Raw genomic sequence first — 12,686 nt, forward strand, 5'->3', positions numbered from 1 at the left:
GGCACAAAATAGCGGATGCTTATGTGGACCTCACTAGGTGTCAGACACCGTTCTGGGTACTTCGCAGACCTTCTCTCCAGTGACCCTGCGGCCACCCCGTGAGCTTGGCGCTACCATCGGCAGCTTCTGCAGCCCGTTCCCAGCCTCCGGCGGACAGACCATTTGGGGCAAGCTGCCAAAGTGCCCGTTATGTGGTCACCACAAAGACAAATATTGAAAGTTCCAGTCCTCGCGATTTTCCTTCTCGACGCACATTTCTGGTGCTGCAGAAAATATTTTGACATCTGCTCATAGCCAGTTCTAGCAAATGTGTTTTTCTCTTTCTCGCGCTAAACAGAATGTGAAAATTAAACATAAGGAGTGGACCTTGGTGGTAGAACAAGGACAATGGGCCACCGTGGTTAGAGCACAAACTCTGAACCAGACTGTGGCCAGAGCACTAAACCCACCTCTGCTGTGTGATCTTGGACAAGCGACTTTGCCTCTATGTGCCTCAGTTTTCCCACCTGGCATAAGGGGAGGGGGGTGGTAATCAGGTTGTTATGAGAATGAAATGACTTCACATATACTATAGCAAGGTTCAGCATACTTTTTCTGCAAAGCACCAGATAGTGACTATTTTCAGCTTTGCATGCCACACCATCTCTATTACAGATGAATCAGACCAGGGGCCAGGATTTGGTTTATGGGACTATAGTTGGCTGACAACAAAGCCGGGCTTCACATCTCAACTGTGTGCATCTTATTAGCTGGGTGACATGATGCAAGTTACCGAACCTCTCTGATCCTCAGCTTTCTCATCTAAACCGATGAGACTAGTGGAACCTACTTCCGGGGGATAAAGAGAAGATAAATGAGATGCTGCTTACAGAACCCTCAGCATGGAGCCCGGCATACAGTCAAGACTTGCTAACATCAGTTTTGTGATTAGTAACACAGACTGCTGCCCATTTTCTAAAGTCTCTGCTCAGTCAGCCCTGCCACCTGCAGTCCACCCTCCTTCTCTCACTGTACTGCATTGTAATTACCTGTTTGATGCCTGTCTGCTTGTCCACTACTCTCTTACTGTGAGCTTCTTGAGCCCAAGACAGCAGGGCCTCATACACAGTAGGTGCTCAGTAAACCCCTCTAGAATGGTTACCAGACCTCTTTCCTAAATGCAAGCTAAACGAAACCCAAATATTAATTTTCCCTCTAAAATAAGCCCAAGAAAAGCCAGGCCAAGTGAGATGAATGGCCACCTGGTGGTTGGTCTGCCTTAGACTCATAGAAAACCAGAGTACAATGTGAAAACGGGGTAACAAAGGGGTCCAAAGCAAGTCCAAGGCGAAGGAAGGCATGGAACTCAAAGCCTGTACCTGAGCTCCTTACTTATCCACCATCTCCCTCTCCTTTCCGGGTTTCTTTGTTTCTCCTTTAGTCCGGCACCCCACAGACAAATGCTCCCTCCAGGGGGAAGTTTACTGAAGCAGGTGGTTAGAGAGCCCCCACCCACCCACCCAGAGGTCTTAAAAGGTGAGCCTGAACTTAATGAAGTGTATGTGCTCTCTATGGTAGGCCCAACCAATGTTGAATTACTCTGGTAATAGTTCACCATGGCTTAAAAATAGATTTGGTCACTCAGGGAGCCGGGGCTGGGATGCTTACAGGACCAGAACACAAGGTAGGTCAGCACACCTGGATGTGAGGAGGCTCTGGCTCTGCAAGGGGGCTCTCTGAAGGGATTGTCACCCATACCAGTGCCCCCATCTCATCGTATCCCAGGATCCTAAGTCCCCATCTGCTGCTGTAACAATAAAAACAAATCAGTGATGAAATCATTAAGGGTGTGTCATGTGCTGGCTCTTGGCAAGCAGAGTCTCATTTAAGCTTCACTACAACCCAGTGAGGTGGAAGTCACCCCTATTGCTAAATATTTCTTGGTATCCTTTTTTCTCCTTTTAATAACAGAACCTCCTCCAAAGTTTAGCAAGATGCACATAGATCCTGACCAGGTGGTGGCGCAATGGATAGAGAGTCGGACTGGGATGCGGAACACCCAGGTTTGAGACCCCGAGGTCGCCAGCTTGAGCACGGGCTTATCTGACTTGAGCAAAAAGCTCACTAGCTTGGACCCAAGGTCACTGGCTCGAGCAAGGGGTTACTCAGTCTGCTGAAGGCCCATGGTCAAGGCACATATGAGAAAGCAATCAATGAACAACTAAGGTGTTGCAACGAAAAACTGATGATTGATGCTTCTCATCTCTCTCCATTCCTGTCTGTCTGTCCCTATCTATCCCTCTCTCTGACTCTTTCTCTGTCACTGTAAAAAAAAAAAAAAAAAAAGATGCATATAGATGGAAATGACAAATAGAAATGATATTTCCCAGCCTCCCTTGCAGCTAGATTTGACCTTGTGACTAAATCTAGCCAATGGGAAGTCAATAGAGGTGATATCTTCCATGTCACCTCCTTGGAAGGCATTGCTAGTCCCCATTCATGGGCGTGCTGCTAGGGAGCCCGCTTTTGCCGTACTGATGTTGGACGAGCAACAGAGGAGAAGAAACTTGGAGCTGGCACAGAATACCTTTGCTTTCTTTTCAAAACTCCCCACACTCCTTGATCTGGGTTGTAACTTACCTGCAGAGCACTCTCCGGAAGCACCTCCAAGCACAGTGTTGCATCAGCTGTGTAACAGGCAGAGGCGTTGCACTTTCTGCAAAGCAGGTTTTCCTTTTTATCAAGTACAGGTCCTGCCTTTCCCGGACTACCCTGATGCATGTTTCATGAGTCTGTATCTGGCCAATCTTTTCATTCAATACTGCTTCATCCCATGCCTGAAGGCTCAAAATGGAGTCATTCATCTTTTTTGTTATTGTAGTCGTCTATTTTTCTTTTTTCAATTACATTAGTATTACTACTCACAAAGAAGTGCTTGCCACCTCTTGCTTCTCCTCGGTCTCTGGTTTGGATCATTTTGATGGCACCGCCCACTTACTCAGACAGGATGACATCAGCACTTGAGGCAGCGACCAGAATCTTGTCATCTGCATTGGTTCTGAATGCATCCAGTACACACATCTGTGCTGGGAGGGACATTGCTGTGTTCTGATTTGTTTTGCTACATCCAGTCACTAGGCCAGGTTTTAGAAAGCTGAGTTGAGAATTTGCCTCAATTCATTTCTTCCCAGCATCCCAACGTGCTCTGGTTTTCACAAAGAGAATGGTTCTAATGCCCTGGTGTAAGTGGTCCTCCTCTTGCAAGATGAAGCAGGGGTCTTTGAGTTCAGGGGTCTCATTGCTGGGATCCATGAAAATGCTTTCTAGTTCCTGCAGCTTTTCTTTAAATCTCCGAGTGAGATCTTGCTCAAGCTCATCAAAGCCTGCTGCTCAGACGTTTCTGAAGGAGTCTTTCCAGTAACCCAGAGCATCTTTCATCCGTGCGTGTTCACTGATAATGAGGGTATCATTAAATGTCTGCAAATGTGAGGGGTACAAAAACAGTGCTTTACAAACCTTGTTCCTTTCATCAGTAACACCATATACTTTTTCTAAACTGCAGCAATCCACTGTTTGTATTATATTTCTGTCTTCCAACATTCATGTTTTGAATTTGCGATGAGTTTTCTTGTACCTACCAAAGCTACTCCTTGTTGCTTCCTGCTTTCCTTTGATGTTATACCATGACTGGCCAAGTTCCAAAACCCTCCAATCAAAACTCACCCCACCAGCACTATATGTCATGCCACCCTAACCCTTAAAACTCATCCAGAGTCTGGACCAGATTTGAGCAGTGCCTCCTGTCTTCTGCAAGTTGACTCAGTGTTAAATAAAAAGCTCTTTCTTTCTCAAAGGCCAGTGTCATTGTTTTGGCTCCCCTGCACCTGGGGCAGCAGGCCCTGGCTCTGTATCAATAGAAGCACAAGAAGATGGAGACAGATGCTGAGGCGTCCGCAGGGCACCCACATCTCCTGCCGTAATAGTGCTAGAATGCTTAGTGGTAACTGGTCTACCTCCTTACAGTACAGAAGAGAACAAAGGAGTCTCATCTTGAACAGATCATTGATTCAAGCAGAGTCAGCTCTGATTCCAAAACCACATCTGCTTGATTTTAAAGTACCATTGCCTATAAGATGCACATTGGGTATAACTTAGCAGCTTAAAAAAAATTACATTACATGCACACAAAAGGCATACAAATTTCAGATATGTTAAGAGGTTTAATAGAAAGCATTTCAAACTCTATACACTATGGCTTTGCCCTGCTGTTCCCATAAGAACACTTGCACTCTTCTGACCCTCTGTCCCCATTTGGGCTGAGAAAATGGAGATACTTTGTTTGAAAATCTGTTCTGGCTCTGAAGTTCCGTGATTTTCCATTTCCTTGCAGCATCTTTGTCATGGCAACACAATGCACATTTGCATTTCAAAACTACCCCTGCCTCCTCCACACCTTAAAACAAGCATAAGGATCCCATATTAACATTTAACAACAAGCTAGGCTTGCAACTTTGTGTCCAGGTACCCTCCTGGAGGCTACAAAGGGAGCCACGATTCCTTGTCAATATCTTTAAAATGCACATTTTTTTAATTTTTTTTATTCATTTTAGAGAGGAGAGAGAGAGAGAGAGAAGGGGGGAGGAGCAGGAAGCATCAACACCCATATGTGCCTTGACCAGGCAAGCCCAGGGTTTTGAACCGGCGACCTCAGCATTTCCAGGTTGACACTTTATCCACTGCGCCACCACAGGTCAGGCAAAATGCACATTTATTAATTAGATGCATGAGGGGCTGGCTGGTTTTGTTGCAAGAGAAAAGGAGAACTAACATCTCTTAATTAACTGCGGGGGGCCTAGACATTGCATTAATGGCTTTATTGTTACACGAAAGTCTCACAACAGCTCCAGGAAGGAAATAAACTAAATGTCAGTTGCAAGTTGCAAATCTGAGATAACTCTATTAAAATCGAAGGGAGAGAGAGAAGGAAAAAGGGACAAAGGAAGAATCCCTGTCCCCAGAAGAGCTACCCTCCCCTAGACGTTGGACCACCTGATGTTGCTAAGAAACAAGGCAGGCACACTCTGCTTTCTGATTCCTAAGGACAGAGATGGGATCACCCTGAGAGGAGAGGAAGAAGAGCTCCTTTTCTTTTACTTGATCCATTTCTTTCCCTCTTAAATACTCCCCAGCCTCCATCAGCCAGCCACGCTCCTTGGTGGCGAGATTTATTCTATTATCTGTTCTCTGGCCCGTGTAATTTAGCATGTCGCTTTTTATGAGTCTTTTTCTTTCTCCTTCACTCTGAGAAAGTTTTAGGGAAAAGTAAATCTAGCCTCTTTATAATCCTACATGAATCTCTCAGACTTTGTTTTCCTACTTTGGGATAACAATATAATTAAGCTGCATTAGCACAGCTGTTAGGCAAGCCTATGCATACAGCTAGCAGAGGAGGCTACAAGCTGCCCAGGCCCTGTTAGCTGGGTGACCCCCTGCAATAATTCCACCATTAGAGATTCAATCTTTTGGCTATTCAAAAAGCCATCTGTAAAATCAGATGATCCTGGCACAAGTGACAGAGACCCCATATCCTTCACTAATTCTTTTCTTTTTTTTTATTATTGATTTTAGAGAGAGAGAAGAAGGGTGAGAAAGAAAGAGAAACATCAATTTGTTGTTCCACTTATTTACGAATTCATTTGTTAACCCTGTATGTGCCCCAATGGGGGATCGAACCTGCAACCTTGGTGTATCAGGAGGACACTCTAACCAACTGAGATACCCTGGCCAGGGCCCTTCACTGAGAATATTGAGGGGAGAAAGACTAGGGTTCCTCTTCACAGAAAAACGCAGACAGATGCAAACCCTGCACAGCCTTTGGCCCCGGAGAGAGAGCCCCTGCTGGAACCTGTTATCAGCTGAGGCTCAGGGAGTGAGTGGAGAGACCGACCGGGATTATCTCACCAGAGCAGGAATTGAAGCTCTGCAGAGAAAAATGCCAGACACTCAAGGAGAGTTAGGGAGGTAGGAGGGAACCAGAGTTTAAGGGACAAAGAGGGCAAGAGGATGGAAAAGATAAACTTAGCTTGTTGAAAGATAATCTTGGAGTGAGGAGGAGGAAGCAGTTACCAGAATCTGGAGACAGAGTGGCAAGGAGAGGGGCTGACAGACAGGAGCGTGACCTTCAATCGAGAGATAGAGTTGACCTTAATTGACCCTGCAAGGAGGGAACAAAGAAAATAAGTACATTGACCTCACTCTCCCCCGCTTCTAACATTATTTTTCTCATTTTACAGATGAGTAAAATGAGTGTTGGGCAGATAAAATATATTATGCTCACTTTGTTAAAGATGGCGCTGCCCACATGGAAACCCGTCGCCCAGGTGATATTAATGTGTGTTGGGGGTGGGCTGTGGGCAGGCAGGATCCTTGTAGCCTGGGGCTTGGTTTTAGGTCTAAGCCTTTCCCACCCTTTTTTATGTGGGGTGGTACAATCCAATTATGCCTCAGATATGTGACTTTGTATCAGAAACTTCCTTATTTTGTATATTGGATTAAAGGTTTTGATTTCTACACTATAAAGTGGGGCAGAACAGGAGCTTGCTCTCTTGGTTCCTGAGATTAACATTAGAGAGCAGAGAGCAGAGAGAGGCCACGTGGAGGAGGCCAGGAGAAGCAGCCAAGATGGCGGAGTGTTGAGTGAGAAGCCAGTTTGTGCAGAGTTTGTGCAGGGAGAAGGAAGGAGATGGGGAACAGAGGTGAATAAGTCTGGTGAGCTAGAAACCTTTGATTCTAGGAAACTCGGATAAGTCAGTAGCTTTGTAAGCACTGAATGAGTGGGTTTTGGAGCCCAGTGTGTGTTTTTACTTGCCCGCCGGGTGCAAGCTAGGATTAAAGATGATGGCCCATCAGTTTTTGGCTCCATTGTTTCTTTACTGACTGTCCGAATCCAATGCAAACCTGCATGGGCCAGGCAGCTGTGGTGATGGCCGCGGCTACTGGCTTCACAATGAGGCTCCAAGATGAAGTCCCCTGTCCAAGGCCACACAGCTGAGAAATGTAAGAACCAAAATTTGAACCCAGTTCTTTTCTTCCCAAGGTCACAACCTCAACCCTTAATTCTCTCTCCAGCCAGCCAAAAGGAGCCTGGGATGGATGTATCCCCCCAAAACCTGGATAACTCTATAGTTTGTTGAGATCCAGTCAAGGCCAGTTTACAAAATTTAGTTAATGCCTTCAGGGACTGAAGTGTTGTACCCCCAAAGGGACTGCAGAACTAAATCTTGCAAGTGAAATTGACCAATGGGGGTAATAACACACATTTGGTTCCCACTGGCGTCTTCATCATCAATCATTAAGCAGAGGCGGTCCCTGGCAAGCTCGTCTCAGAAGTATCAGAGAATCTGCAGAGCCTTCACCAATTATCCCAATCTCCCAGGGTTGGAGGGAAGGAGTAAGACCACCCAGGAGTCTTTCATCATTTGTGACTCGGTCCTGCAATGAACAAGAAGCTGGCATGGGTAGCAAGGGAAACGCCTCTTCACCCTCTCTTCTCCCTAAGCCTCCGAGATCCCTGCCTCAGTCTCTAACTGGGCCTGAGGCTGTGCTCCCCTCCCCAGGATGGGGAACAGGCTCGCTTTACAGCCTCCACGGTCAGCTCAGAAGTCGGAGGCAACAAGTCATCAACGCTGACCCATCTGGGACACCTCTCCCCTGCTGGGGATGCTGCAGAAGCCTGATTGCAATCCAAAGCCCCTAAGTGAGCATCCCTTCCAGCCTGGGGCGAGTCCTCCCCAAAGGGAGGAGAACTAGCGGAGAGAGGTCGGTTAGGGCACTCAGCATTTTCAGAGACAACAAATACACGCAGCGGTGATTCTCTGAGCTCTGAAAGAACTCAGTGGGTTTGTTTAGAGTTTATGACCGTGGGGCACACGGAGGTCCCAGGAGGGAGGTGACTCTGGGTTGGGCTGAGCTAGGCTCTGAGGATACAGTGGGAACCACAGAGGACACAAGCCCTGTTCATGGTCCAAAAGAGGAGACAGTGAATAATTAGACAGTCACATCAAAGAGCGTGATCTTGCAACGTGCGATGACTGCTGTGCAGAAGAGGAAGATGGATGAGCAGCTCTGACAGAGGGCGCCCTAGTCGGAGGGTCAGGGAGGGCTCCCGCAAGAAGTCCTGTTTGGAGGGAGATTCAAAGGACAAGGCAGAGCTGACTCGGCGGGAAAGGGGAGTCCTGCGGATGTGAGGGGAGGCTTAAGTGGGGGGACAGGGGCTACCTGTACCACGAGCCACCATTCATGGACATTGATGGGTTCCATGCCAGGTGCCAGGCTCAAGCTTTGCTTGCTCATCTCACTTGATCTTCATGATAACCACGAGGTTGCTGATGGTGTTACCCCACATTACAGATGAGGAAACTGAGGCTCAGAGAAGATGAGTAACTCTCCAAGAGTCCCACAGCTGCTAAGTGGGAGAGCCAGGATCCATACCCAGCCGGGCTCCAGGATGTGTGTGCTTGTCTAGGGCACACAGGGCGTGCTCGGTGCGAGCGGGGTTCCTCGTTACCTGGGCTGAGATTGGGAAGCAGGGCAGAGAAGTGGGGAGTGATTGTCATAGGCTGGGAGCATAGCAGTTTCTCTCTCTCTTTTCTATTTTTTTTTTCAATATTTAGTGTTAAAGCAAGAGTGTTTTGCTGTTGAACAGAATTGGTGTGTGGGGGGGGGGGTAAGAAGATAACACTTCACCTCCCCTAATACCATGCCCAGGTGTCACCTTAGAACTGGAGGGGGTAAGAGGCAGTCTTCAGCCTGCTGTCTTATGGGGGGGGGGGGGACAGCAGAGCTAGGGGCCAGCCCTCCAACAGGGTTTTATGAATGAGGGAAGCAAAAATGAGCATCTCTCCCAAAAGCCCCCAGGTGACCTCCAGTCCCTAGGGCTGAGGACACAATGATTAATGTGTCAAGACCAGGGGTCCCCAAACTACACCCGCAGGCTGCATGCAGCCCCCTGAGGCCATTTATCCGCCACCTCCCCGCACTTCCAGAAGGGGCACCTCTCTCATTGGTGGTCAGTGAGAGGAGCACAGGATGTGGATGCAAAGCGCAGAGTCACTCACGTACAGTACTACTTCCGGTGATGCGGGACACATGCTTCATGGCTCTGGAAGCACATCATATCACTTGTTATGGCTAGCAGTGACAAACATGGAACCAGACATTGACCATCTCATTAGCCAAAAGCAGGCTTGTAGTTCCCATTGAAATACTGGTCAGTTTGTTGATTTAAATTTACTTGTTCTTTATTTTTAAATATTGTATTTGTTCCCGTTTTGTTTTTTTACTTTAAAATAAGATATGTGCAGTGTGCATAGGGATTTGTTCATAGTTGTTTTTTTTATAGTCCAGCCCTCCAACGGTCTGAGGGACAGTGAACTGGCCCCCTGTGTAAAAAGTTTGGGGACCCCTGGTCCAGACCATTCAGCTTTCATTAGAAATTCTGAGCGATCTGCTCCTGTGCCTGGACCACCTCTGATCAGCATGGGCACTGCCCTGGGGCTGCCCTCCGGGACTGAGTGAGCTTTCTTTATTTATACTTTCTAATCTGAGCCCCCTGGGAAGATGGAAGGAAGAGGGGCCTGTTTTCTTTCCGCAAAACCCTTCCACCCCCTTTGGGAGAACAAGAGCAGTGGGAAGTCTCCGAGATCGAGCCCAAACACCTCTGAAGGTATGCAGGCATGGAACAACCGCAGTGCATACATCACAGAGCGCAGTGCGCGGCACTTACACTCCATAAACATTTGCTGTTGTTGTTACTGCCATTATTGTTGTCATCCTCGCCATCATTGTTATTATTATTATTATTGCTATTGGGATCCTTGTGCTACCACTCAGGACTGTTAAAGAAATTAAGTGAGGTGCTCAGTTGAAAGCACTTAGCACATAGTAGAAACTCAATAAATGATATTTATCTTTATGACTGTGATCACTCCACTGAGACATTAATGAAACAACGAACATTTTGGAAAATGTGTCCAAGGAACCTTTTAAAAAAACATAAAAAGATATGTTACCAAAGTTTTTGCAACCTACATGCACTACTGGGCCAGCTCAGAAGAGGAAAGAGAACAACTGGACATTGTGGACCTCTGCTAATGAATCAGCAGCCCAGGCAACCGAACCAGGGACACCTGTGGTCAAAATGCTCCTCGAATTGATCCTATCATCTGCCAAGGAACAACCACTCTCAGCAGGCAGCTGGATCCAAACACTCGTTCATTCATTCATTCATTCATTCAGTAAAGAACCTTGACTTTGGCCCTGTGAGACTCTAAGCACAGGACTCACTAGGCCACGCCACACCTGGACTTCTGACCTCCAGAACTGCCGTGTAAGAACTGGGGTTTTTTGGTTTTTTTGGTTTTTTTGGTATTTTTCTGAAGTTGGAGATGGGGAGGCAGTCAGACAGACTCCCACATGCGCCCGACCAGGAGCCACCCGGCACGCCCACCAGGGGGCGATGCTCTGCCCATCTGGGGCATTGCTCTGTTGCATCCAGAGCCATTCTAATACCTGGGCAGAGGCTATGGAGCCATCCTCAGTGCCTGGGCCAACTTTGCTCCAATGGAGCCTTGGCTGCGGGAGGGGAAGAGAGAGACAGAGAGGAAGGAGAGGGGGAGGGGTGGAGAAGCAGATGGGCGCCTCTCCTGTGTGCCCTGGCCGGGAATCGAACCCAGAACTCCTGCACGCCAGGCCGACACTCTACCACTGAGCCAACCAGCCAGGGCTAACTGGGTATTTTTTTAAGCTGATAAATTTGTTGTGATTTTTTTACAGCAGAAACAGAAACAAATACACCTCCACATGCTGTGAGAAGCCCAAGTCACGGGGAAGGGCACTGAAGGTTGAGACCCCATGAAGACAGAGGCCAGGAGCACCAAGGAGCCGGCTGGGACTTCAGAAGATTGCAGCCTCTGCTTGCATCTGAGCCGTCTTGACGTGAGCGACCCCAAGCCAGAGCCGCCCAGCTGAGCCCAGCCAAGCCGCAGAAGTGGGAGTCAGAGTGCTCAGTTGACTCTTTAAGCCACTAAGTTTCCCAGAAATGGAAAACCAGAACAGTCTAGAATAGTTACGTACCTCATAAATGTCAGCAGATGCAATTTGACTATGATCACCTCTATCTGACAGATGAGCAAACGAGGACTTGGAGAGGTTAAGGGACACGCAGAGCTGGAAAAGTGCCACATCTGTGCCTGACTGCCTGACTCTAGATCCTGCCCTTCCCACGGCACTAGGCTGGCCCGTGACCCCTGAAGCCCGCTCGGAATGAAGGGAGTTGTATTTCTTCAGCTGGCCTCGATGCTGCCGGGCTGTGAAAGGCCATGTCCTGCCCTTCTGCAGCCCGTGAACAGGCTGTGGGAGGGTCATGCCCCGCTCCCCATGGAGACTGTGGCATCGTTAAACTCTCATTTCCTCTCTCAAGGTGCTGCAGGAAGGGTCAGCTGCACATGAATGGTGCCACTAGCAGGAATGGTGCCCGCAGCTCTGCCACCCCCTCCTTTGGCTCTATGATCCGGGAAGCAGGCACAGGGGTCAGTTTCTGTTCCTAGACCAGTGCCTGAGCCAGGGCTGTGGGGCTGCTCACTACGTAGCTTTGAGCCCAGTGGGTTCCTTTCCCCCAGAGCCCGGAGCGCCCAGCTTCCTGAACAGAATAGCAGCGACCAGGTTCCATCCCCCACGCTCCCTCCCGTGGCAGCTGAAAGGCCAGGTGTGTAGCTGACAAATAGTCCAGACTGGGGGCCCGGGGCAGGTCCCTCCTCCTTGGGAAGAAGCCAGGGAAGAGCACAGCAAAGAAAGGAATGTGTTTTTCTCTATTTTCTCTCTTCCCTTCTTTCATCTTCCTACTCTTATCATTTTCTCCCCTCATTTCTTCACTCCTACTCTCTTTTCTTTTTCCTCCTTTTTAAAGTATTATTTTTCAATTCCAGTTTACATTCAATATTAGTATCAGTTACAGCTGTACAGCATGGCGGTTAGACAGCCATGCACTTTCCAGAGGGGTCCCTGAGATCCTTCCAGCACCCGCCTGGCACCATACACAGTTATTACGGTATTATTGGCTATGTTCTGATGCTATACTTTGCATCTCCGTGACAATTCTGTAACTGCCAATTTGTACTTCTTAATCCCTTCACCTGTTTCACCCAGCTCCCAACCACCCTCCCCTCTGTCAACCATCAGTCTGTTACCTATGTGTCTGTTTTATTTTGTTTGTTTTGTTCTTCCCCTCCCTCCCCCCGGGTCCCAGCCCTTGAGGATAGAACCAGCAGGCTGGAAAGTGTCCGCACTGAAGACATGATGCTGAGGGGACTAGATGGAGCCCTTTCCCTCTGCCTCCGTGCATTATAGGGACTGCATGCCCGATCGCCACCGGAGAAGAGGAGCGTTGTTTATTTTGTTCTTAAGATTCCCCATGTAACTGAAATCACATGGTACTTGCTTTTCTCTGATTTATTTCACTTAGCATAATACGCTCTGGGTGCACTCGTGCTGTCACCAAACGTAGGCTTCCCTTGTTTTATGGCCAAGTGGTGTTCTATCGCGTAAATGTACCAGAGCTGCTCTGTCCTCTCTCATCTATCCATGGGCCCTGGAGTTGCTTCCATTTCTTGGCTATTGTAAAGAAGGCTGCCTTGAATATACGGGTGCAT

The 12,686-nt window shown here is 48.0% G+C and overlaps 1 non-coding gene and 1 pseudogene across 1 annotated transcript; both read right to left on the minus strand.

The window, feature by feature from the left end:
* Positions 1-2,476: 2,476 nt before the first annotated feature.
* Positions 2,477-11,403, minus strand: LOC136335721 (antiviral innate immune response receptor RIG-I pseudogene; annotated as a pseudogene).
* Positions 11,404-12,272: 869 nt separating this feature from the next.
* LOC136337085 (small nucleolar RNA SNORA57) lies at positions 12,273-12,417 on the minus strand. Its single transcript, XR_010731796.1, has one exon. It is a non-coding gene; the product is annotated as a small nucleolar RNA SNORA57 (small nucleolar RNA).
* Between the last annotated feature and the right edge of the window lie 269 nt (positions 12,418-12,686).

The sequence above is a fragment of the Saccopteryx bilineata genome, chromosome 4 (genome assembly GCF_036850765.1).
Source record: "Saccopteryx bilineata isolate mSacBil1 chromosome 4, mSacBil1_pri_phased_curated, whole genome shotgun sequence".
Lineage (NCBI taxonomy): Eukaryota > Metazoa > Chordata > Mammalia > Chiroptera > Emballonuridae > Saccopteryx > Saccopteryx bilineata.